The sequence below is a fragment of the Schistocerca serialis genome, chromosome 6, assembly GCF_023864345.2.
Source record: "Schistocerca serialis cubense isolate TAMUIC-IGC-003099 chromosome 6, iqSchSeri2.2, whole genome shotgun sequence".
NCBI lineage: Eukaryota > Metazoa > Arthropoda > Insecta > Orthoptera > Acrididae > Schistocerca > Schistocerca serialis.
This window is the reverse complement of record NC_064643.1, coordinates 12,352,264-12,377,083: the sequence shown is the minus strand read 5'-3', so window position 1 is coordinate 12,377,083 and position 24,820 is coordinate 12,352,264.

The following is a 24,820-nucleotide window of genomic DNA, read 5'->3' as shown; positions in this document are numbered from 1 at the left end:
CTGGTGCATCGTAATCTAATACTGGTATCTCAGGCGCCGGTCATAGCACAAACTCTTAGAAGATTCACTCTTCTTGTACTTAAGTCGGCATTGTGCCTTATGTATTCAATCCCGATGCAATTTCTGTGTTTCATGGTCAATGTGAAGGGCCAAGGGATACAGTCAACCTGCACTGGTGCATCGGAATCTAATAGTGATCTCCCATGAGCCGCTCAAAGCACAAACTCTTAGAAGATTCACTCCTCTTGTACTAAAGTTGGCATTGTGCATTTTGTATTTAATCCCTGAGCAATTTCTGTGTTTCATGGTCAATGTGAAGGTCCAATGGCTACAGTAAACCTGCACTGGTGCATCGGAATCTAATACTGGTCTCCCAGGAGCCGTTTAAAGCACAAACCCTTAAAAGATTACCTCTTCATGTACTTAAGTTGGCATTGTCCTTTTGTATTCAATCCCGATGCAATTTCTGTGTTTCGTGGTCAATGTGAAGGTCGAAGGGATACAGTAAACCTTCACTGGTGCATCGGAATCTAACACTGGTCTCCCAGGAGCCGCTCAAAGCACAAACACTTAGATGATTAACTTTTCTTGTAGTTAAGTTTGCAGTCCCTTTTGTATTCAATCCTGATGCATTTATTGTGTTTCATGGTCCATGTGAACTTCCAAGGGATACAGTAAACCAGCACTGGTGCATCGGAATCTAATACTGGTCACCCAGGAACCGCTCAAAGCACAAACCGTTCGAGGATTCTCTCTTCTTGTACTTCAGTCGGCATTGTCCCTTATGTATTCCATCCCGATGCAATTTCTGTCTTCCATGGTCAATGTGAAGGTCCAAATGATACAGTAAACCTGCACTGGTGCATCGGAATCTAATAGTGGCCTCCCAGGAGCCGCTCAAACACAAACCCTTCGAAGATACACTCTTCTTGTACTTAAGTCGGCATTGTCCCTTATGTATTCCATCCCGATGCAATTTCTGTGTTTCATGGTCAATGTGAAGGTCGAAGGGATACAGTAAACCTGCACAGGTGCATCGGAATCTAATACTGGACACCCAGGAGCCACTCAAAGCTCAAACTCTTAGAAGATGCACTCTTCTTGTACTTCAGTCGGCATTGTCCCTTATGTATTCCATCCCGATGCAATTTCTGTGTTTCATGGTCAATATGAAGGTCCAAGGGATACAGTAGACCTGCACAGGTGCATCGGAATCAAATACTGGACACCCAGGAGCCGCTCAAAGCTCAAACTCTTAGAAGATTCACTCTTCTTGTACTTCAGTCGGCGTGTCCCTTATAAATTCAATCCCGATTCGATTTCTGCGTTTCATAGGCAATGTGGAGGTCCAAGGGTCCAAGGGATATAGTTAACCTGCACTGGTGCATCGAAATTTAATACTGGTCTCCCAGGAGCCGCTCAAATCACAACCTAATAGAAGAATCACTCCTCTTGTACTTAGGTCATCATTGTATCTTTTGTATTGGTCCCCATGCAATTTCTGTGTTGCATGGTCAATCTGAAGATCCAAGGGCTACAGTAAACTTGCACTGGTGCATCGGAATCTAATAGTGGCCTCCCAGGAGCCGCTCAAACACAAACCCTTCGAAGATACACTCTTCTTGTACTTAAGTCGGCATTGTCCCTTATGTATTCCATCCCGATGCAATTTCTGTGTTTCATGGTCAATATGAAGGTCCAAGGGATACAGTAGACCTGCACAGGTGCATCGGAATCAAATACTGGACACCCAGGAGCCGCTCAAAGCACAAACTCTTAGATGATTGACTCTTCTTGTAGTTAAGTCGGTAGCCCATTTGTATTCAATCCCGATGCAATTACTGTGTTTCATGGTCCATGTGAAGGTCTAAGGGATACAGTAAACCAGCACTGGTGCATCGAAATCTAATACTGGTCTCCCAGGAACCGCTGAAAGCACAAGCCATTCGAGGATTCACTCTTCTTGTACTTAATTCGGCATTGTCCCTCTTGTATCAATCCCGAGCAATTTCTGTGTCTCATGGTCAATGTGAAGGTCGACGTGATACAGTAAACCTGCACAGGTGCATCGGAATCTAATAGTGGACACCCAGGAGGCGCTCAAAGCTCAATTTCTTAGAAAATTCACTCTTCTTGTACTTCAGTCGGCATTGTCCCTTATGAATTCCATCCCGATGCAATTTCCGTGTTTCATGGTCAATGTGAAGCTCCAAGGGATACAGTAAACCTGCACTGGTGCACCATAATCCAATACTGGTATCCCAGGCTCCGCTTATAGCACAACCTCTGAGGAGATCACTCTTCTTGTACTTAAGTCGACATTGTCCCTTTTGTATTCAATCCCGTCGCAATATCTGTGTTTCATGGTCAATGTGAAGGACCAACAGATACAGTTAACCTGCACCGGTGCATCGGATCCTAATACTGGTCTCCCAGGAGCCGCTCAAAACACAAACTCTTAGAAGATTCACTCTTATTGTACTTAGGTTGGGATTGTCTCTTTTGTATTCAATCCCGAAGCAATTTATGTGTTTCATGGTCAATGAGTAGGTCCAAGGGATACAGTAAACCTGCACTGGTGCATCGGAATGTAATACTGGTCTCCCAGGAGCCCCTCAAATCACAAACTATTAGAAGATTCACTCTTCTTGTACTGAAGTCGACATTGTATCGTTTGTATTGGTCCGCGTGCAATTTCTGTGTTTCATAGTCAATGTCAAGCTCCAAGGAATACAGTAAACCTCTACTGGTGCATCGGAATCTAATAATGGTCACCCAATAGCCTCTCAAAGCACAAACTCTTAGAAGATTCACCTTTCTTGTACTCAAGTCGGCATTGTGCTTTTGTATTTGATCCTGATGCGATTTCTGTGTTTCATGGTCAATGTGAAGGGCCAAGGGATACAGTAAACCTGCACTGGTGCATCGGAATTTAATAGTGGTCTCCCATGAGCCGCTCCAAGTACAAACTCTTAGAAGACTCACTCTTCTTGTTCTCAAGTCGGCATTATCCCTTTTGTATTCAATCCCGATGCGATTTCTGTGTTTCTTGGGCAATGTGAGGGTCAAAGGGACAAAGTAAACCTCCACTGGTGCATCGGAATTTAATACTGGTCTTTCTGGAGCCGCTCAAAGCACAAAATCTTACAAAATTCACTCTTCTTGTACTTGGGTCGGATTTTCATTTTAGTATTCCATCCTGATGCAATTTCTGTGTTTCATGGCCAATGTGAAGGTCCAAGGGATACGGTAAAACTGCACTGATGCATCGGAATCTAAAACTGGTCTCCCAGGAGCCGCTCAAAGCACAAACTCTTAGTCGATTAACTCTTCTTGCACTTAAGTCGGCAGTCCTTTTGTATTCAATCCCGATGCAATTTATGTGTTTCATGGTCAATGTATAGGTCGAAGGGATACAGTAAACCTGCACTGGTGCATCGGAATCTAATAGTGGTGTCCCAGGAGCCGCGCAAACACAAATCCTTCGAAGATTCACTCATCTTGTACTTAAGTCGGCATTGTCCCTCTTGCATTCAATCCCGAGCAATTTCCGTGTTTCATGGTCACTGTGAAGCTCCAAGGGATACAGTAAACCTGCACAGGTGCATCGGAATCTAATACTGGACACCCAGGAGCCGCTCAAAGCTCAAACTCTTAGAAGATTCACTCTTCTCGTACTTCAGTCGGCGTGACCCTTATGAATTCAATCCCGATTCGATTTCTGCGTTTCATGGGCAATGTGGAGGTCCAAGGGTCCAAATGATACAGTTAACCTGCACTGGTGCATCGGAATTTAATACTGGTCTCCCAGGAGCCGCTCAAATCACAACCTAATAGAAGAATCACTCCTCTTGTACTTAAGTCATCATTGTATGTTTTGTATTGGTCCCCATGCAATTTCTATGTTGCATGGTCAATGTGAATGTCCAAGGGATACAGTAAACCTGCACTGGTGCATCGGAATCGATCACTGGTCTCCATGGAGTCGGTCAAAGCACAATTTCTTAGAAAATTCATTCTTCTTGTACTTAAGTTGGCATTGTGTATTTTGTATTCAATCCCGATGAAATTTCTGTGTTTCATGGTGAAATTGAAGGTCCAAGGGATACAGTAAACCTGCACAGGTGCATCGGAATCTAATACTGATCTCCCAGGAGCCGCTCAAACACAAATCCTTCGAAGATTCACTCATCTTGTACTTAAGTCGGCATTGTCCCTCTTGCATTCAATCCCGAGCAATTTCCGTGTTTCATGGTCAATGTGAAGCTCCAAGGGATACAGTACACCTGCACAGGTGCATCGGAATCTAATACTGGACACCCAGGAACCGCTCAAAGCTCAAACTCTTAGAAGATTCACTCTTCTCGTACTTCAGTCGGCGTGACCCTTATGAATTCAATCCCGATTCGATTTCTGCGTTTCATGGGCAATGTGGAGGTCCAAGGGTCCAAATGATACAGTTAACCTGCACTGGTGCATCGGAATCTAATACTGGTCTCCCAGGAGCCGCTCAAAGCACAAACTCTTGGAAGATTCACTCTTCTTATACTGAAGTCGACATTGTGCCTTATGTATTCAATCACGATGAAATTTCTGTTTTTCATGGTCAATGTAAAGGGCCAAGGGATACAGTAAACCTGCACTGGTGCATCGGAATGTAATACTGGTCTCCCATGAGCCGATCAAAACACAAACTCTTAGAAGTTTCACTATTATTGTACTAAAGTCGTCATTGTGTATTTTGTATTCAATCCCGATGCAATTTCTGTGTTTCATGGTCAATGTGAAGGTCCAAGGCATACAGTTAACTTGCACTGGTGCATCGGAATCTACTACTGGTCTCCCAGGAGCCGCTCAAAGAACAAACCCTTAAAAGATTAACTCATCTTGTACTTAAGTCGGCATTGTCCCTTTTGTATTCAATCCCGATGCAATTTCTGTGTTTCGTGGTCAATGTGAAGGTCGAAGGGATACAGTAAACCGGCACTGGTGTATCGGAATCTAATACTGGTCTCTCAGGAGCCGCTCAAAACACAAACTCTTAGATGATTAACTCTTCGTGTAATTAAGTCGGCAGTCCATTTTGTATTCAATCCAGAAGCAATTTCTGTGTTTCATGGTCAATGGGAAGGTCCAAGGGATACAGTAAACCAGCACAGGTGCATCGTAATCTAATACCGGCCTCCCAGGAACCGTTCAAAGCACAAATTGTTCGAGGATTCACTCTTCTTTTACTTAAGTCGGCATTGTCCCTCTTGTATTCAATCCCGAGCAATTTCTGTGTTTCATGGTCAATGCGAAGGTCCAAGGAATACAGTAAACCTGCAGAGGAGCATCGGAATCTAATACTGGACAACCAGGAGTCGCTCAAAGCTCAAACTCTTAGAAGATTCACGCTTCTTGTACTTCAGTCGGCATTGTCCCTTATGTATACCATCCCGATGCAATTTCTATGTTTCATTTTCAATGTGAAGCTCCAGGGGATACAGTAAACCTGCACTGGTGCATCGTAATCTAATACTGGTATCTCAGACGCCGGTCATAGCACAAACTCTTAGAAGATTCACTCTTCTTGTACTTAAGTCGGCATTGTGCCTTATGTATTCAATCCCGATGCAATTTCTGTGTTTCATGGTCAATGTGAAGGGCCAAGGGATACAGTTAACCTGCACTGGTGCATCGGAATCTAATACTGATCTCCCATGAGCCGCTCAAAGCACAAACTCGTAGAAGATTCACTCCTCTTGTACTAAAGTTGGCATTGTGCATTTTGTATTTAATCCCTATGCAATTTCTGTGTTTCATGGTCAATGTGAAGGTCCAATGGCTACAGTAAACCTGCACTGGTGCATCGGAATCTAATACTGGTCTCCCAGGAGCCGTTTAAAGCACAAACCCTTAAAAGATTACCTCTTCATGTACTTAAGTTGGCATTGTCCTTTTGTATTCAATCCCGATGCAATTTCTGTGTTTCGTGGTCAATGTGAAGGTCGAAGGGATACAGTAAACCTTCACTGGTGCATCGGAATCTAACACTGGTCTCCCAGGAGCCGCTCAAAGCACTAACAATTAGATGATTAACTCTTCTTGTAGTTAAGTTTGCAGTCCCTTTTGTATTCAATCCTGATGCATTTATTGTGTTTCATGGTCCATGTGAACTTCCAAGGGATACAGTAAACCAGCACTGGTGCATCGGAATCTAATACTGGTCACCCAGGAACCGCTCAAAGCACAAACCGTTCGAGGATTCACTCTTCTTGTACTTCAGTCGGCATTGTCCCTTATGTATTCCATCCCGATGCAATTTCTGTGTTCCATGGTCAATGTGAAGGTCCAAGGGATACAGTAAACCTGCACTGGTGCATCGGAAACGAACACTGGTCGCCGATTAGCCGCTCAAAGCACAAACTCTTAGAAGATTCACTCTTCTTGTACTTAGGTTGGGATTGTCTCTCTTGTATTCAATCCCGAAGCAATTTCTGTGTTTCATGGTCAATGTGAAGGTCCAAGGGATACAGTAAACCTGCACTTGTGCATCGAAATCTAATAGTGGCCTCCCAGGAGCCGCTCAAAACACAAACCCTTCGAAGATTCACTCATCTTGTACTTAAGTCGGCATTGTCCTTCCTGCATTCAATCCCGAGCAATTTCCGTCTTTCATGGTCAATGTGAAGCTCCAAGGGATACAGTAAACCTGCACAGGTGCATCGGAATCTAATACTGGACACCCAGGAGCCGCTCAAAGCTCAAACTCTTAGAAGATTCACTCTTCTTGTACTTCAGTCGGCGTGACCCTTATGAATTCAATCCCGATTCGATTTCTGCGTTTCATGGGCAACGTGGAGGTCCAAGGGTCCAAGGGATACAGTTAACCTGCACTGGTGCATCGGAATTTAATACTGGTCTCCCAGGAGCCGCTCAAATCACAACATAATAGAAGAATCACTCCTCTTGTACTTAAGTCATCATTGTACCTTTTGTATTGGTAACCATGCAATTTCTATGTTGCATGGTCAATGTGAAGGTCCAAGGGATACAGTAAACCTGCACTGGTGCATCGGAATCGATCACTGGTCTCCATGGAGTCGGTGAAAGCACAATTTCTTAGAAAATTTATTCTTCTTGTACTTAAGTTGGCATTGTGTATTTTGTATTCAATCCCGATGAAATTTCTGTGTTTCATGGTCAATGTAAAGGGCCAAGGGATACAGTAAACCTGCACTGGTGCATCGGAATGTAATACTGGTCTCCCATGAGCTGATCAAAGCACAAACTCTTAGAAGTTTCACTATTCTTGTACTAAAGTCGTCATTGTGTATTTTGTATTCAATCCCGATGCAATTTCTGTGTTTCATGGTCAATGTGAAGGTCCAAGGGATACAGTTAACTTGCACTGGTGCATCGGAATCTACTACTAATCTCCCAGGAGCCGCTCAAAGAACAAACCCTTAAAAGATTAACTCTTCTTGTACTTAAGTCGGCATTGTCCCTTTTGTATACAATCCCGATGCAATTTCTGTGTTTCGTGGTCAATGTGAAGGTTGAAGGGATACAGTAAACCGGCACTGGTGTATCGGAATCTAATACTGGTCTCTCAGGAGCCGCTCAAAGCACTAACTCTTAGATGATTAACTCTTCGTGTAATTAAGTCGGCAGTCCATTTTGTATTCAATCCAGATGCAATTTCTGTGTTTCATGGTCAATGTGAAGGTCCAAGGGATACAGTAAACCAGCACAGGTGCATCGTAATCTAATACTGGTCTCCCAGGAACCGTTCAAAGCACAAACCGTTCGAGGATTCACTCTTCTTGTACTTAAGTCGGCATTGTCCCTCTTGTATTCAATCCCGAGCAATTTCTGTGTTTCATGGTCAATGCGAAGGTCCAAGGGATACAGTAAACCTGCAGAGGAGCATCGGAATCTAATACTGGACAACCAGGAGTCGCTCAAAGCTCAAACTCTTAGAAGATTCACGCTTCTTGTACTTCAGTCGGCATTGTCCCTTATGTATACCATCCCGATGCAATTTCTATGTTTCATGGTCAATGTGAAGCTCCAGGGGATACAGTAAACCTGCACTGGTGCATCGTAATCTAATACTGGTATCTCAGGCGCCGGTCATAGCACAAACTCTTAGAAGATTCACTCTTCTTGTACTTAAGTCGGCATTGTGCCTTATGTATTCAATCCCGATGCAATTTCTGTGTTTCATGGTCAATGTGAAGGGCCAAGGGATACAGTCAACCTGCACTGGTGCATCGGAATCTAATAGTGATCTCCCATGAGCCGCTCAAAGCACAAACTCTTAGAAGATTCACTCCTCTTGTACTAAAGTTGGCATTGTGCATTTTGTATTTAATCCCTGAGCAATTTCTGTGTTTCATGGTCAATGTGAAGGTCCAATGGCTACAGTAAACCTGCACTGGTGCATCGGAATCTAATACTGGTCTCCCAGGAGCCGTTTAAAGCACAAACCCTTAAAAGATTACCTCTTCATGTACTTAAGTTGGCATTGTCCTTTTGTATTCAATCCCGATGCAATTTCTGTGTTTCGTGGTCAATGTGAAGGTCGAAGGGATACAGTAAACCTTCACTGGTGCATCGGAATCTAACACTGGTCTCCCAGGAGCCGCTCAAAGCACAAACACTTAGATGATTAACTCTTCTTGTAGTTAAGTTTGCAGTCCCTTTTGTATTCAATCCTGATGCATTTATTGTGTTTCATGGTCCATGTGAACGTCCAAGGGATACAGTAAACCAGCACTCGTGCATCGGAATCTAATACTGGTCACCCAGGAACCGCTCAAAGCACAAACCGTTCGAGGATTCACTCTTCTTGTACTTCAGTCGGCATTGTCCCTTATGTATTCCATCCCGATGCAATTTCTGTGTTCCATGGTCAATGTGAAGGTCCAAATGATACAGTAAACCTGCACTGGTGCATCGGAAACGAACACTGGTCGCCGAGGAGCCGCTCAAAGCACAAACTCTTAGAAGATTCACTCTTCTTGTACGTAGGTTGGGATAGTCTCTTTTGTATTCAATCCCGAAGCAATTTCTGTGTTTCATGGTCAATGTGAAGGTCCAAGGGATACAGTAAACCTGCACTTGTGCATCGAAATCAAATACTGGTCTCCCATGAGCCGCTCAAAGCACAAACTCTTAGAAGATTCACTCTTCTTGTACGTAAGTTGGCATTGTGCATTTTGTATTCAATCCCAATGTAATTTCTCCACTTCATGGTCAAAGTGAAGGTGCAAGGGATACAGTAAACCTGCACTGGTGCAACGGAATGTAATTCTGGTCTCCCAGGAGCCCCTCAAATCACAAATTATTAGAAGATTCTCTCTTCCTGTACTTAAGTCGACAATGTATCTTTTGTATTGGTCCGCGTGCAATTTCTGTGTTTGATGGTCAATGTCAAGCTCTAAGGGATACAGTAAACCTGTACTGGTGCATCGGAATCCAATACTGGTCACCCAGGAGCCTCTCAAAGCACAAACTCTTAGAAGATCAGTCTTCGTGTACTCAAGTCGGCATTGTGCTTTTGTATTCGATCCCGATGCGATTTCTGTGTTTCATGGTCAATGTGAAGGTCCAAGGAATTCAATAAACCTGCACTGGTGCAACGGAATCTAATATTGGTCTCCCAGGAGCCGCTCAGAGCAGAAACTCTTAGAAGACTCACTCTTCTTGTTCTTAAGTCGGCATTGTCCCTTTTGTATTCAATCCCGATGCGATTTCTATGTTTCTTGGTTAATGTGAAGGTGCAAGAGATACAGCAAACCTACACTGGTGCATCGGAATTTAATACTGGTCTCCCAGGAGCCGCTCAAAGCACAAACTCTTCCAAAATTCACTCTTCTTGTACTTTAGTCGGAATTTTCCCTTATGTATTCCATCCTGATGCAATTTCTGTGTTTCATGGTCAATGTGAAGGTCCAAGGGATACGGTAAACCTTCACTGGTGCATCGGAATGTAATACTGGTCTCCGAGGAGCCGCTCAAAGCACAAATTCTTAGAATCCTCACTCTTCTTGCACTTAAGTTGGCATTGTGCATTTTGTATTTAATCCTGATGCAATTTCTGTGTTTCATGGTCAATGCGAAGGTCCAAGGGATACAGTAAACCTGCACTGGTGCAACGGAATCTAATACTGGTCTCCCAGGAGCCGCTCAAAGCACCAATTCTTAGAAGATTCACTCTTCTTGTACTTACGTCGGCATTGTGCTTTTTGTATTCAATCCCAATGCAATTTCTGTGTTTCATGATCAGTGTGAAGGTCCAATGGCTACAGTAAACCTGCACTGGTGCATCATAATCTAATACTGGTCTCCCAGGAGCCGCTCAAAGCACAAGCCCTTAGAAGATTAACTCATTTTGTACTTCAGTCGGCATTGTCCCTTATGTATTCAATCCCGATGCAATTTCTGTGTTTCATGGTGTAGCGTTGCTCTTGGGGGACAAAAAATAAAATGAATTGTTACTTTTTTTTTAATGTCGAAAAATTGAATATTTTGGTGGGCCACTTGGCCATAGAATCAGGGATTTATTACGCTATTATAATAACATATGTTGACCATTAAATACCTGAATAAGAGCAGCATATTGATATATATATATACTTGAGATCACTCGGAAGAAACATTATCATTTCTGTGCATTTTTATAGTCGCGATACAGTCATACCCGGAACAACACTAAGGGACCAGAAGATTTATAGACTTTAAAAGAAAAGCAACACAACACAATTAAAAAAAAAATTGGTTCAGAAATAATAGGAAAACGATAATGTTCCTTCTGCCTCATGCTGCGTTCGGCCCATCAGTGTGATCGTAATTTCTGATGATGAAGTAACACAAAATAATTAAGTTAAGTAAATAAGGAGATGGACTCATCAAGGTTAATATACGAAAATAAGCACACTTATCTTTAACACACTTTTTTTTTAATGCTACATACCTTTTCATATTAAATTACAATAGATGACCATTGTGGTTAAATACTTTATACATAACAGTCAAAATGTCCTCTTGATGCTGTCTGTTCGATATCAGTTACTAGAAACTACATCTTTTCTAATTGTAAAAAATAACAATTAGCATATTCACTCAATATTTTCACATCAAATATAAAATACAGTTGTAGAACGCAGCAAGTCCACGTCCGCCTCTCATGGAATACAAACAGTAAAAGGTGAGGCGCCAAAAGCCTCATTTGTCTTGAAATAACAGAATTCTTTTTTATACCATTAATCGATACATGTACATAGAGATTTACTGGCACCGCGCAAGAACGGCAAAGATAAAGAATAATTGATTCTGTCGCTGCTATGCGATGGTTCATTTCGTTTACTTTACAATTGTTCGATAACTTTAGGCCAACAGGCGTTTACTATTGAGCGTATATTAATGTTTGTGAGGCGAAAATTACTAATATTACACTGCCTCCCATGAGGAGGGAAGGAATACCGAAGGTATTACTTTCATCCTCATGCCCATTGGAATATTTGTAATTTTCGGGTGTAACACACAGGTTATTAAAAGTTTCATTTCATATTCATTCCATAAAAAAAGAATTAACGTTTCAATTTGTAATTACTGACGGTGGATCATTGTGAATTTGTTCTGTGTTTCTATCAGTGTTTGTATGGATTCAGTCTATCTTGATGATTCTTAAAATTAAGGCTATAAGTACACATATTTACAAAATTTATAAGGAAATAGAGTCACACTTCATTTTTCATCGTTGCAAAAGTAATTTGACTATCACAACTGGTACACAACTTTCTCTTTTGACAGTATTCATTATATTGTCATCGTCTTGTCGATTGATTGCCTTGTCCGTCGTCGCACTTAATTATACATTTATTTTCGTCGCACATACACTATTTATGATAGACGTGGATTGTAGAGCGGCCACTGGTGATGGCTTCGACAAGGAAGTCCATATCTTTCACTTTCAGGGCTCGTGTGTGGCTCTCCGAATTATTTCACATATGAAACAGATAAAATATCTTATATTAGAATAGCTTACAAAACTAATTTTATATACATGTGGGATGGGATATAGGAAGGATCGGATCCTTTGACGTATTTTCGTGTGCTTATTTTCATTCGTATCGTGACCTCTCGTCAAAGTTTACATTTCAACAGTGTTCAGAGGTGACCTTGTGACTTGTCTCTGTGTACAATCAGTCATTACAATAATTACGTTAACTTCTCTATCTTAGAGTCTCTCGGAAGGTTTATGATACATATAAAATGTTTTCAGTACTGGGTGTGAATGTTTTTGCTACAGAATGTAGCGCACAGCAACTGCGTTGGCGGTTGAACGTTTACATTATTTCGTCACGTGGTGGCTGTCCGCCTCCACTGTTGCGAGCAATCTTGAAATTCAGTCTGTGCGCGCGCACGTGACCGGAGCTTTCTTGCAGAGCGTTGATTTCGCGCTTGAGGTGCCGTGCGTCGCTTTTGTTCGGCGGATCGTGGCTTTGTGCTTTTTAGATTGCTGGAGGGAGCTTCTGCCACCGAAACTGCCTCACATCACTTCCTGTCCACTATCCAGTTACGGATTCACAGGTAAGTGGTAGCTACCACTGCAACTGCATGTGTGGAATGACACTGATTATTACACACTGCACACATCAACGGATTTTTCACACATATGGTGCAGTAGAATACTGCCACTGAAAACCGTCGAACTTTAAAACTTCACTTGCACTGTGTCGAGCGTCTGCATGAACGGTGTATTAAAAGAAATTCTCGCGTCATAACATCACACGGTGTTTACAAGTTGATTTACATACTAATATTTACAAGAGTTCATATAAATCGATAAATAATCTAATTGACCACTTTGAATCAAAACAATTGTTTCTTAATTAGTTTTTTTTTATTTAAGCCTACGGTCACAGGTAGGCTATTATAAGTCCTTTTTCTTTGACCAAATCCATTCCAATCTCCTTTACAAATTAATTTCATTCATAGTAATCTTTATCACGCTTGCTTATTCATTTTGTAGGACCAATACTTTTTCTTTTAGTGCTCGTCTTATTTAGTGACTTGTGAGGGGAGCTTCATTTATGTCAAAAGTTTTTCTCGTATGTGCTTGTCTTTAAAGAAAGTTCGAGGACAGATTTGAAAATAGCAATTCCGCCTCTGAGTTTCGTGTAGAAATACAAACAGTCGAAAAAAGAAAGGTGGGAAAAGCGGGTCTACTCGCTGATCGTCGACAGAATTTAAGTTACTCCTCAACCAGGTCGAAACTTTAATTTACCTTGCGCATTACAAAAGCAATATGCGCGTCGCGAACCTACTCATTTTTAAATGTAGTGCCTCACTTCCTAAGCACACGTGCATCTTTACAAGTTGATCCTGAGGAGTGGATAGGATCAAGGATCTTAAAGGATTTGCACTTAGGAAAGGGATTCAATAATCACATAATCACAGAGAAAACAATAAATATTGCAGTGCACACTTAAAATAAAATCTATCACTTCAAGCATGTATATCTAATATGTATCTTGCTGCAGCTTGCTTACTACTCTTTGCTCATTTCTTAGACTAAGTCAAGTTATGCATTACGCATTTGGGTATTAATTATCATTTGTATATATAAGCCTCTCACTAGAGTGCTGTTTGCTGCTGTCGCTACCTGTGAAGCTTGGGCGAGATCCTTATTCTATGTGCTGCTAGCTTGTGAATTTGCAGTATCGCTAATGCTCAATAGTACCGTGAAGTTGACATAATAAACCATGTTACTCATATGTTCTTTTACTCAGCTTGTTTATAGTGTGGACTCATCTTACCTTGCGTTATATAATAAACTTCCTTTTTATTCCATCACGCTTTTACTTAAGGTTAACGTCAGGCCTTTTTAGAACAATTGCACTGCGTTATCAATCTGTTCATGCTTAATCCTATGTATCTGTTCACTTCAAAGAGATGTTATTTTATCGCTGGCACAGCACTGTGCTGGAATTTACAAGTTAAATCTACCGACTGTTTTACGCTAACAGGTGGTGCCTTATTTACGTCACCTTTGAAAATAGGGAATAACCTCATGGAATCGAATCTTTCTCACAACTTTCCTCTTTTGTCTGGACGTTTAAGTATTTCCTTTTAAAACAGGTCATTAATTTGTCCTCGATTAAATTTCACTTACTAATACTAAGCACATATAATCATCATTTTCATATTACTATTTAGTGAGAGAAGTGCATTATTCGCTCCTTCCTGCTCATTCTCAAATTACTATTTAGCGAGAGAAGTGCATTATTCGCTCCTTCCTCTTTCCTCATTTTAGTACTTTGGGGCTAATTAATACCTCTCGAGTACATCATTTTCCTTACATACTAACTTATAACTAAAATTGAAAATCGCCTCTAGGACATGTCCTCCTGTTTGCATAAAGATTATTCATGTAAATACTCGTCTACAACTTATTCTGTATTTTATTTTCCAGACGCGTTGTTTTAATACATAAGGTTTCCTTTCAGCACCGGTTAACGTCCATAGTCAGTTCAGTTCCGTTCTTGTTACTCATTGGTTAATCCTGATCTCCAATACCTTAGAATTTTCTTACAGCTTAAATTAACTTAATTCCTGGCGTTATAAAATTTTCTTAAATCTTGATGGTGGAACAAACCTTTGATTTTATTCGTGGCAGGGTCAGATAACAAATAGCTACCAATGTGTGGTTTCCTCATTATCACAAAGGGACCTTCATAAATGTGTTGCCACTTACGATTCTTCTTTAACAACAGGGATGGTTTAAAGTGAGTCCTGACTAAAACCTTTTCTCCTTCTTTGAAATCTATAACTCTGTTTACCTTCTTATCAAATGCCTTTTTTCGGAGGTTAGCATACGTTGTCAATGATATGAGAGCTTGCCTGATTTTTGCGTCTAGGTCCAATTCGTTGTCTTGTAACTTTGGAAGGGGGTCTATCCACTCATTCCTCTCTTTTGATCTTGACATTAACTCATGTGGCGTGAATCCGGTCGACAGATGAGGAAGGTGGTTTACAATCTGTTCGAATGGTGTTACGAAGTCTACCCACTTAGATTGCTTATTCCGAATGTACGTCCTTATAAATCTGTTAAATTCTTTGAAGATTCTTTCTGTCGGATTCGATTGCGGTCGAAACAGGGATATCAAAATTTGTTTGATTCCATGGCGAGCAAGAAATGCACGCCACGGGCGTGATGTGAAATTTGAAGCATTATCAGACAAGATTGATTCTGGAACCCCGAATCGTGGGAAATAATCATTTTCAATGCGACGAATTATTGGATTTGCACAAGAAGATTTTACTGCGTACAGTCTTATGTGCTTAGAAAAATTGTCCAGGATTGCTACTAAGTATTTAACGCCTCCCCTACCGGTGGGTAGTGGACCTGCTAAATCAATACTAAGAAGCTGGTTTGGCCTTTCAGCAACTATTGGATTTAGTGGAATTGAAGTGGAAATGTTTAAGGATTTTGCCTTTTGACAGATGACACAGTTTCTCAATAATTTATGAATTCTCTGGTGCAGATTCGGAACATAACAGTAAGTCGAGATTTTCCTTTTACATTTTTCTGGTCCGTAGTGACCCCATGAAATGTGAGTGTACCACAGAGATGTTCAATGAAATTTCGAGGGATGCAAACACACCACCCCTCAGATGACTCAGACGTCTTATGAAATAGCACTTGGTTATGAACTTTATAAAACTTGGACAACTTGTGGGCTGGATTTTCGTGAAGAATTTGTCTAACCTTTTTCCATTTTGGATCTGTATTTTGAAGAATCTGAATCTGCCTACATAACTGAAGAAAATACTTTCTGTGAATTGGATCTTTCATTAACAAAACTTTATAATTAGACATTTGTTCCACCAGTTCGCAGGTTTCTAGTAAGCCCTCAGGTGAGCGAGAAAGTGCGTCTGCTATACCATTATCTTTACCTTTTATATATACAATGTCAAAGTCATATTCCTGCAGGAATAAGCACCATCGAGTAAGACGAGGGTGTTGCAACTTGCATGTAAGGAGGAATGATAAAGCTTGATGGTCTGAATAGACTTTAATTTTTCTTCCATAGATATAATAGTTAAATCGCCTAAAAGCCCATATTACGGCAAGTGCCTCCAACTCCGTAACCGAATAAGACTTCTCACACTCTGATAACACTCGACTCGCAAAGCTAATCACTTGGATTTGCTCGTGTCCATTTACTAATTGAATCTGGAAAAGACAAGCGCCGATACCCACAAAGGAAGCGTCTGCAGTAATACAAAATTCCTTATCCATCTGAGGATGATGGAGAATGTTACTGTTAACCAGACTGTCTTTAATTTTCTTAAATCCGTCTTGGCATTCCGGCGTCCAATTCCAATGTGAATTCTTTTTTAAAAGGTTGTGAAGAGCGGGATTGTTCAATACCTGATTAGGAACAAAACGTCTGAAAAATGACGTAAGACCGATAAATCCTCTCAGTTGCCTTTTTGTAACAGGGGTTGGAAAGTATTTTATAGCAGACAATTTTTCCGGGTCGGGTTTAATTCCTTCAGGGGTGATGATGTGTCCTAAAAATTTAATTTCACTTTTTCCAAACTTGGATTTCTTAAGATTTGCTGTAACACCATACTCTCTGAATCGTTGAAATATCTTTTGCAGAAGGGCCACATGATCTTCCCAATTTTTCGATGCTACAAGAACGTCATCCACATAGACTGTTACCTCATCTAAAAGTTCAGGACCTAGTACATAGTCAAGGGCAGAAATAAAAATTCCGGAACTCACATTTAGTCCAAATGGTACAACTTTGAAATGGTAAGATCTACCTGCAAATATAAAGGCAGTGTACTTCCTTGACTCCTGCGCAAGTTTTACTTGCCAGTAACTGCTTTTCAAATCAAGGGTACTCAAATACTTAACTCCATGAAACTTCTGTAGATGCTCTTCAAGAGCCTCTGGTCTCGTTCTTATGGGTACTATAATTTTATTGATTAATCTTGCATCTAGGACTAGCCTTACGCTACCATCTGATTTTAGCGCAGACAATAAAGGACTCGAATAAGGTGAATGAGATACTTCTATCACATTCCAGCGTAACATTTTCTTGATCTCGCATTTGACAGCTTCTCGTCTCGCATATGGAATGTAATAGCTTGTTCTACAGTAGGTTGAATGGGGCAGGACATCCATTCGATATTCAAAGCCTTTTATTAGTCCAGGTTTCTTAGAAAATACTTGAACGTAATCTGTTAACAAATTGTAAAGCTCATTCTTCTGTTGTTTGGATAATTCAATGGACTCACTAGCTTTACCGTATAATTCATTCTGACTGGGAATTAGGTCTTTATACTCATCGTCATTAACACTTTCAAGATCTGTCATGTCTTCTGTCTGACTGTACTGTTGTCTTTTAGTCCATGGCCGTACTGCTATTTGAAGCACCCCAAAGTTTGTCTTCACCTTACTTCTTAACAAATTTACAGTTACTTGTTGCTGACTCGCTACTAGAGTACAGATTCCACACTCGATGTCAATTTTAGCTTTCGTCTGCCTCAAGAATTCCATACTCAGGATACATGGCACTGATAGGTTTTTAACAATAAGAAAAATGCACGTTACTGAAATAGACTCTATCTGGATTTGAAGCTGAGTCTGAAGATTTACACGTTCTGTTAGTGGACCAATTGCTCCCGATACGGTGCAACCTTGAATTGGAAGTGATAAAACTTTGCATACAGAGGATATTGGCTTAAATAAACATAAAGATAAGACATTTATATTAGCTCCTGTATCTACAATGGCTGTTACTGGTATGTTGGCAATTGATACTCTTATGGAAGCTTGAACTTGTTCGTCCCATACGTCATCATTGTCTTTCGTCTCAGTGTCTGCTACTAGATCATCCCGTAAGTTTGTCTCTTTGTCATACCTAATTTTTTTAATTTCGTGTGGACTAAGGGACAGGGTGCCCCCATTCAAACCTGCAGCATCATCTAGGAGGCTCAAAGGTGCTGCTTTTAATTTTCCGCTCGACGCTTACTTTCCTGCTGATTTATATTTCTTAATGTTTCTTCCGTCTGGAACTGGTGTTGGTTTTGTGGTACGAACTCGGTTGGAAACGATTCTTGTTGTCCTGGCGTATTCGCTTGCGCATAATAAATTTGCGTATTATGCGGGCGTTTAGGCTTCAGAGTTCCCGAAGGTGTGGCTGAAAAGTATTTTGCTGTGGCTTGTGTTGATTGTAACCGTTAGTGAAAGGTGTACATTGGTGTCCACCTTGATTATGGCATTTATTTCTTTTCCACTGTCGATTTGAATCGTAAGACTGATCGTTTTGATAATTCCCGTTGATCGGTTGCGCGTTTCCATATTGCTGGGGCTGTTTGTTATAATGTGCATTTTCGTACTGAGGTGGTGACGAATTATATATTGGATTGTATCTCTGGCCGTTATTGTACTTATTTTTGTATTTGCTGTTGGAGTACGTAGTGTTCTTATTTTTGAAACCGTTGTGGGGTTGGTACTGGTTGTCGCTGTGACGCGCTTTCGCTCGGCCACCAGTGTTGCCTACGTAATCTGTATTGTGCTGGCCGCCTGCACTGAAGTGAGCGTTGCCAACATCAACTCTAGCGTCCTCGTAAATCAGATCTAACGAGTCTAACACAGATAGGAAAGTGTCCGTATCGTCCTCAGACACGTTTACTAACTTTTCTCTGATCCCAATCGGTAGCTTAGTTTTTAGAATCATAATAACGTCTTTGGCGGTGATCGGCGAATCCCAGAACTTGATTTTCGCTAAATACTTTTCAAAATATCTTCTCAAACCACCGCGCTTGCTGTTAAACACTTCGGCGTTGTAAACCTCTTTTCTCAGGCGCTGCTGCACACCAGAACTCCAGAATTTAGCTAAAAACATCTGTTCAAACTCTTTGTAACTTTTACAAGAGTCGACCATTTCGGTTCCCCATAAGGCAGCATCGCCTACGATAAATCCACTAACGAATTGAATTCGCTATCGGTCACTCCAGCTATTCGGGAAAATTCCTGAAAAATTTCGGAGGAACACTATAGGATGAATTTCTCTTTTCTGTGGGTGAAAGGTCGGAAAAATACGATGTTTGATCACGCTTTCCTCCTGCATCAAACTGACAAAAGTGGGTGGGCTGGTAGTCTGGTTAACTTGTGCTTCTATAGAACTATGAGTTTGTGCGTTATCAAATGGTGAACGGTAGTGTACCTGCTGTTGTTCATTACTTCGTGGTGAATTATTCCACTCTCCTGACACGGAAGGTGGGGAATTTTCAATTTGACATTTTAGTGTACGAACTTCATCAACTATCTGTTGACGCCATTCAGGTAAATCTTGAGCTAACGTTCGTCTTATCTGGCCTAATTCTGACATCACTGTGTCTCCTGTTTTTCCAGGGGCTGCCAATATTTCAAAGGCCACGTTTTTGACCGTTCCCCTGAGTTCGTTCTTGACCTTGTTTTCTATGAATCCGTTTTTGTTTTTAATCCACTCTTGGTAGTGGTCGGACAATGCTTCAGCATGTGCCTTAACAGTATTCCTTATTTGATCCTCTACATTAAGAGTCTCAATCTGTTTGGAAAGATCATCAGCAAGATTCTCGATCGTGTCTACTGCGGTTTTAACTCCTTTGACCTCATCAGAGATTGCAGTATAATCTTGTTTTAAGGTCGCAGCTTGTTTTTGATATTCTATCACTTTTGAATTTATCTCTAACTGGGCTGCTTCGATTTTTTCATCTAACCGTTTTGAAATATCCTCTATTTTTGACTCTACTTGTGTGTCAATTTCTAGGCTCATGATCGTGATCTGACTACTGATTTGGCTTTGGACATTACCCAACAGGGTATTTAAATCAGCTGTTATGTCTGCCTTTAGTTCGGCCTTTACCGAATTTAACTGTGTATTTAGGTCATTTATCTCCGTTTGCAGATCTGTTTTTACTGAATTTATGTCTATTTTTAACGAATTTATTTCTGTTTTTATTGAATTTATGTCTTCTTTTACTGAGTTGCACAGATTTGTAAGGACCTGATTTTTATTATGCCGTCTTTCGGCCTTCTCTTTTTCTTCGCGGGCCTTTTCATCTAATCTTTCCTGTTTTTAGCTTTCGAACTTGCGTTCCATTATGGCTTCGATCATTGCAGCCAAGTCATTTTTTTCAAATGCGGGAATAGTTTGCACACTAGGACCAGCTTCTAAAACTTAGGTCGAGGCTGCTTCTGCTTCCGCTCGTGTACCTATCGCGCGTGATCGTAATGGATGGTGAGGTCCATTCGCATCACCGCTGTCGTCTGGTTTTGTTTGTGTGCGCTGTTTACCGTCAGCCATGGTCGTGAATTATTTGTCAAATGTCAAAATGCTACAGATACTGTTTGTCACTGCCGTCAGTCGTTTGTCTGTGACGTAGTGCTATGGCTTACTGGGACCTAAGATAAAATTTTAACTCTGGGTAACTGACGTTCATTTACGCCAAGAAGACAAGATGGTTCCTACTAATTACAAACAAATGAAATATCACACGTTTTACCCGTTTTGAGCGTAGTTATCCGCCATATCGCAATTTTTTTTATGCACTGACAACAATGGTACACTTTCACTGAATTTAACTACATAAGAATGGACTATGGACAAATTGAAATAAAGCTGTTTCAAGGCAAGGAAAGACAGGTTTACGTTCTGATCAACTCGAAAGATGCTACGTCACTACGAAAGCTTGGCTACTGCGTATAAAAATTTAACTTACTATGGCTGTCTTGATAATGATACAGCTGGATACTCGCGTTTTTTGGTAATTTCATCAATCGTTCTTCTGAATAAATTAAAAGGTTTTCCCACTTCTCTTTCTTGGTTGAATAGCATCCACATGAAAAAATGAAACAGTTATTAGAACAAGCACTGAAAAATTAATAAACACATACATGAAATGATTTTTGATCATGTCCCTGTTCGGGCGCCAAGTGTAGCGTTGCTCTTGGGGGACAAACAATAAAAAGAATTGTTACTTTTTTTTTTTAATGTCGAAAAAGTGAATATTTTGGTGGGCCACTTGGCAACAGAATCAGAGATTTATTACGCTATTATAATAACATACGTTGACCATTAAATACCTGAATAAGAGCAGCATATTGATATATATATATATATATTTGAGATCGCTCAGAAGAAACATTATCATTTCTGTGCATTTTTATAGTCGCGATACAGTCATACCCGGAACAACACTAAGGGACCAGAAGATTTATAGACTTTAAAAGAAATGCAGCACTACACAATTAAAAAAAATTGGTTCAGAAATAATAGGAAAACGATAATGTTCCTTCTGCCTCATGCTGCGTTCGGCCCATCAGGATGATCGTAATTTCTGATGATGAAGTAACACAAAATAATTAAGTTAAGTAAATGAGGAGATGGACTCATCAAGGTTAATTTACGAAAATAAACACACTTATCTTTAACACACGTTTTTTTTTAATGCTACATACCTTTTCATATTAAATTACAATAGATGACCATTGTGGTTAAATACTTTATACATAACAGTCAAAATGTCCTCTTGATGCTGTCTGTTCGATATCAGTTACTAGAAACTACATCTTTTCTAATTGTAAAAAATAACAATTAGCATATTCACTCAATATTTTCACATCAAATATAAAATACAGTTGTAGAACGCAGCAAGTCCACGTCCGCCTCTCATGGAATACAAACAGTGAAAGGTGAGGCGCCAACAGCCTCATTTGTCTTGAAATACAGAATTCTTTTTTATACCATTAATCGATACATGTACATAGAGATTTACTGGCACCGCGCAAGAATGACAAAGATAAAGAATAATGGATTATGTCGCTGCTATGCGATGGTTCATTACGTTTACTTTACAATTGTTCGATAACTTTAGGCCAACAGGCGTTTACTATTAAGCGTATATTAATGTTTGTGAGGCGAAAATTACTAATATTACAATGGTCAATGTGAATATCGGAGGGATACAGCAAACCTGCACTGGTGCATCGGAATTAATACTGGTCTCCCAGGAGCCACTCAAAGCACAAACTCTTAGATGATTAACTCTTCTTGTACTGAAGTCGGCAGTCCGTTTTGTATTCAATCCCGATGCATTTCTATGTTTCATGGTCAATGTGAAGGCCCAAGGGATACAGTAAACCTGCACTGGGGCATCAGAATCTTATACTGGTCTCCCAGGAGCTGCTCAACCCACAAAATCTTAGAAAATTCACTCTCCTTGTACTTTAGTCGGAATTGTCCCTTTTGTATACAATTTCGATGCAATACCTGTGTTTGCTGCTCAATAAAAAGGTCCAAGGTATACAGTAAACCTGCACTGGTGCATCGGAATCTAATAGTGGCCTCCCAGGACTCGCTCAAAGCACAAACCCTTCGAAGATTCACTCTTCTTGTAATTAAGTTGGCATTGTCCCTCTTGAATTCAATCCCGAGCAATTTATGTGTTTTATGCTCAATGTGAAGGTCCAATGGCTACAGAAAATCTGCACTGGTGCATTGGAATCTAATACTGGTCTCCGAGGAGCCGCTCAAAGCACAAACCCTTAAAAGATTAACTCTTCTAGCACTTTAGTTCTCATTGTCCTTTTTGTATTCAATCCCGATGCATTTTCTGTGTTTCATGGTCAATGTGAAGGTCGAAGGGATACAGTAAACGTGCACTGGTGCATCGGAATCTAATATTGGTCTCCCAGGAGCCGCTCAAAGCACAAACTCTTAGATGATGAACTCTTCTTGTACTTAAGTCGGCAGTCCCATTTGTATTTAATCCCGATACAATTTCTGTGTTTCATGGTCAATGTGAAGGTCCTAGGGATACAGTAAACCTGCACTGGTGCATCAGAATCTAATACTGGTCTCCCAGGAACAGCTCAAAGGACAAACCGTTCGAAGATTCACTCTTCTGGTACTTAAGTCGGCATTGTCCCTCTTGTATTCAATTCCGAGCAATTTCTGTGTCTCATGGTCAATGTGAAGGTCCAAGGGATACAGTAAACCTGCACTGGTGCATCGGATTAGAACACTGGTCTCCGAGGAGGCGCTCAAAGCACTAACTCTTAGAAAATTCACTCTTCTTGAACTATGGTTTAATATTGTGTATCTTGTATTCAGTCCCGATGCAGTTTCTGTGTTTCATGGTCAATGTGAACGTCCAATGGATACAGTAAACCTGCACTGGTGCATCGGAATCTAATACTGGTCTCCCAGGAGACGCTCAAAGCACAATCCCTTAGAAGATTCACTCTTCGTGTTCTTAAGTCGCCATTGTCCTTTTGTATTCAATCCCGATGCAATTTCTGTGTTTCATGGTCAATGTGAAGGTCCAAGGGATACAGTAAACCTGCACTGGTGCATTGGAATCTAATACTGGTCTCCCAGGAGCTGTTCAAAACACAAGCTCTTAGATGATTAACTCTTCTTGTACATAAGTAGGCTGTCACTTTTCTATTCAATCCCGATGCAATTTCTGTGTATCATGGTAAATGTGAAGGTCCAAGGGATATAGTAAACCTGCACTGGCGCATCGGAATCTAATACTGGTCTCCCATGAGCCGCTCAAAGCACAAACTCATAGAATATTAACTCATCTTGTACTTAAGACGGCATTGGCATTTTGTATTCAATCCCGATGATATATCTGTGTTTCATGGTCAATGTGAAGGTCCAAGGGATACAGTAAAACTGCACCTGTGCATCGCAATCTAATACTGGTGTCCCAGGAGCCGCTCAAAGCACAAACCCTAAGAAGATTCACTCTTCTTTTACTTATGTCGGCATTGTCCCTTTTGTTCTCAATCCCGATGAGATTTGTGTGCTTCATGGTCAATGTGAAGGTGCAAGGGATACAGTAAACCTGCACTGGTGCATCGGAATCTTATACTGGTCTCCCAGGAGCCGCTCAATACACAAACTCTTAGAGTATTAACTCTTCTCGTACTTAAGGCGGAATTGTGCATTTTGTATTCAATCCCGATGCAATTTCTGTGTTTCTTGGTCAATGAGAAGGTCCAAGGGAGAGATTAAATCTGCACTGGTGCATCGGAATCTAATACTGGTATCCCAGGAGCCGCTCAAAGCACAAACTCTTAAGAGATTCATTCTTCTTGTACTTAAGTCGGCATTGCCCCTTTTGTATAGAATCCCGATGCAATATCTGTGCTTCATGATCAGTGTGATGGACCAAGGGATACAGTAAACCTGCACTGGTGCATCGGAACCAAATAATGGTCTCCCAAGAGCCGCTCAAAACACAAACTCTTAGAAGATTCACTCCTCTTGTTCTTAAGACGGCATTGTCTCTTTTGTATTCAATCCCGATGCTATTTCTGTGTTTCATGGTCAATGTGAAAGTCCAAGGGATACAGTAAACCTGCACTGGTGCATCGGAATGTAATTCTGGTCTCCGAGGAGCCGCTCAAAGCACAAACACTTAGAAAATTCACTCTTCTTGTAATTAAGTTGGCATTGTGCATTTTTTATTGAATTGCGATGCAATTTATGTGTTTCGTGGTCAATGGGAAGGTCTAAGGGATACAGTAAACCTGCACAGGTGCATCGGAATGTAATACTGGACAACCAAGTGCCGCTCAAAGCTCAAACAATTAGATGATACACTGTTCTTCTACTTTCGTCAGCTTGACCCTTTTGTATTCAATCCCGATGCAATTTCTCTGTTTCATGTTCAATGTGAAGGTCCATGGGATACAGTAAACCCGCACTGATGCATCGGAATCTATTACTGGTCTCCTATAATCCGCTCA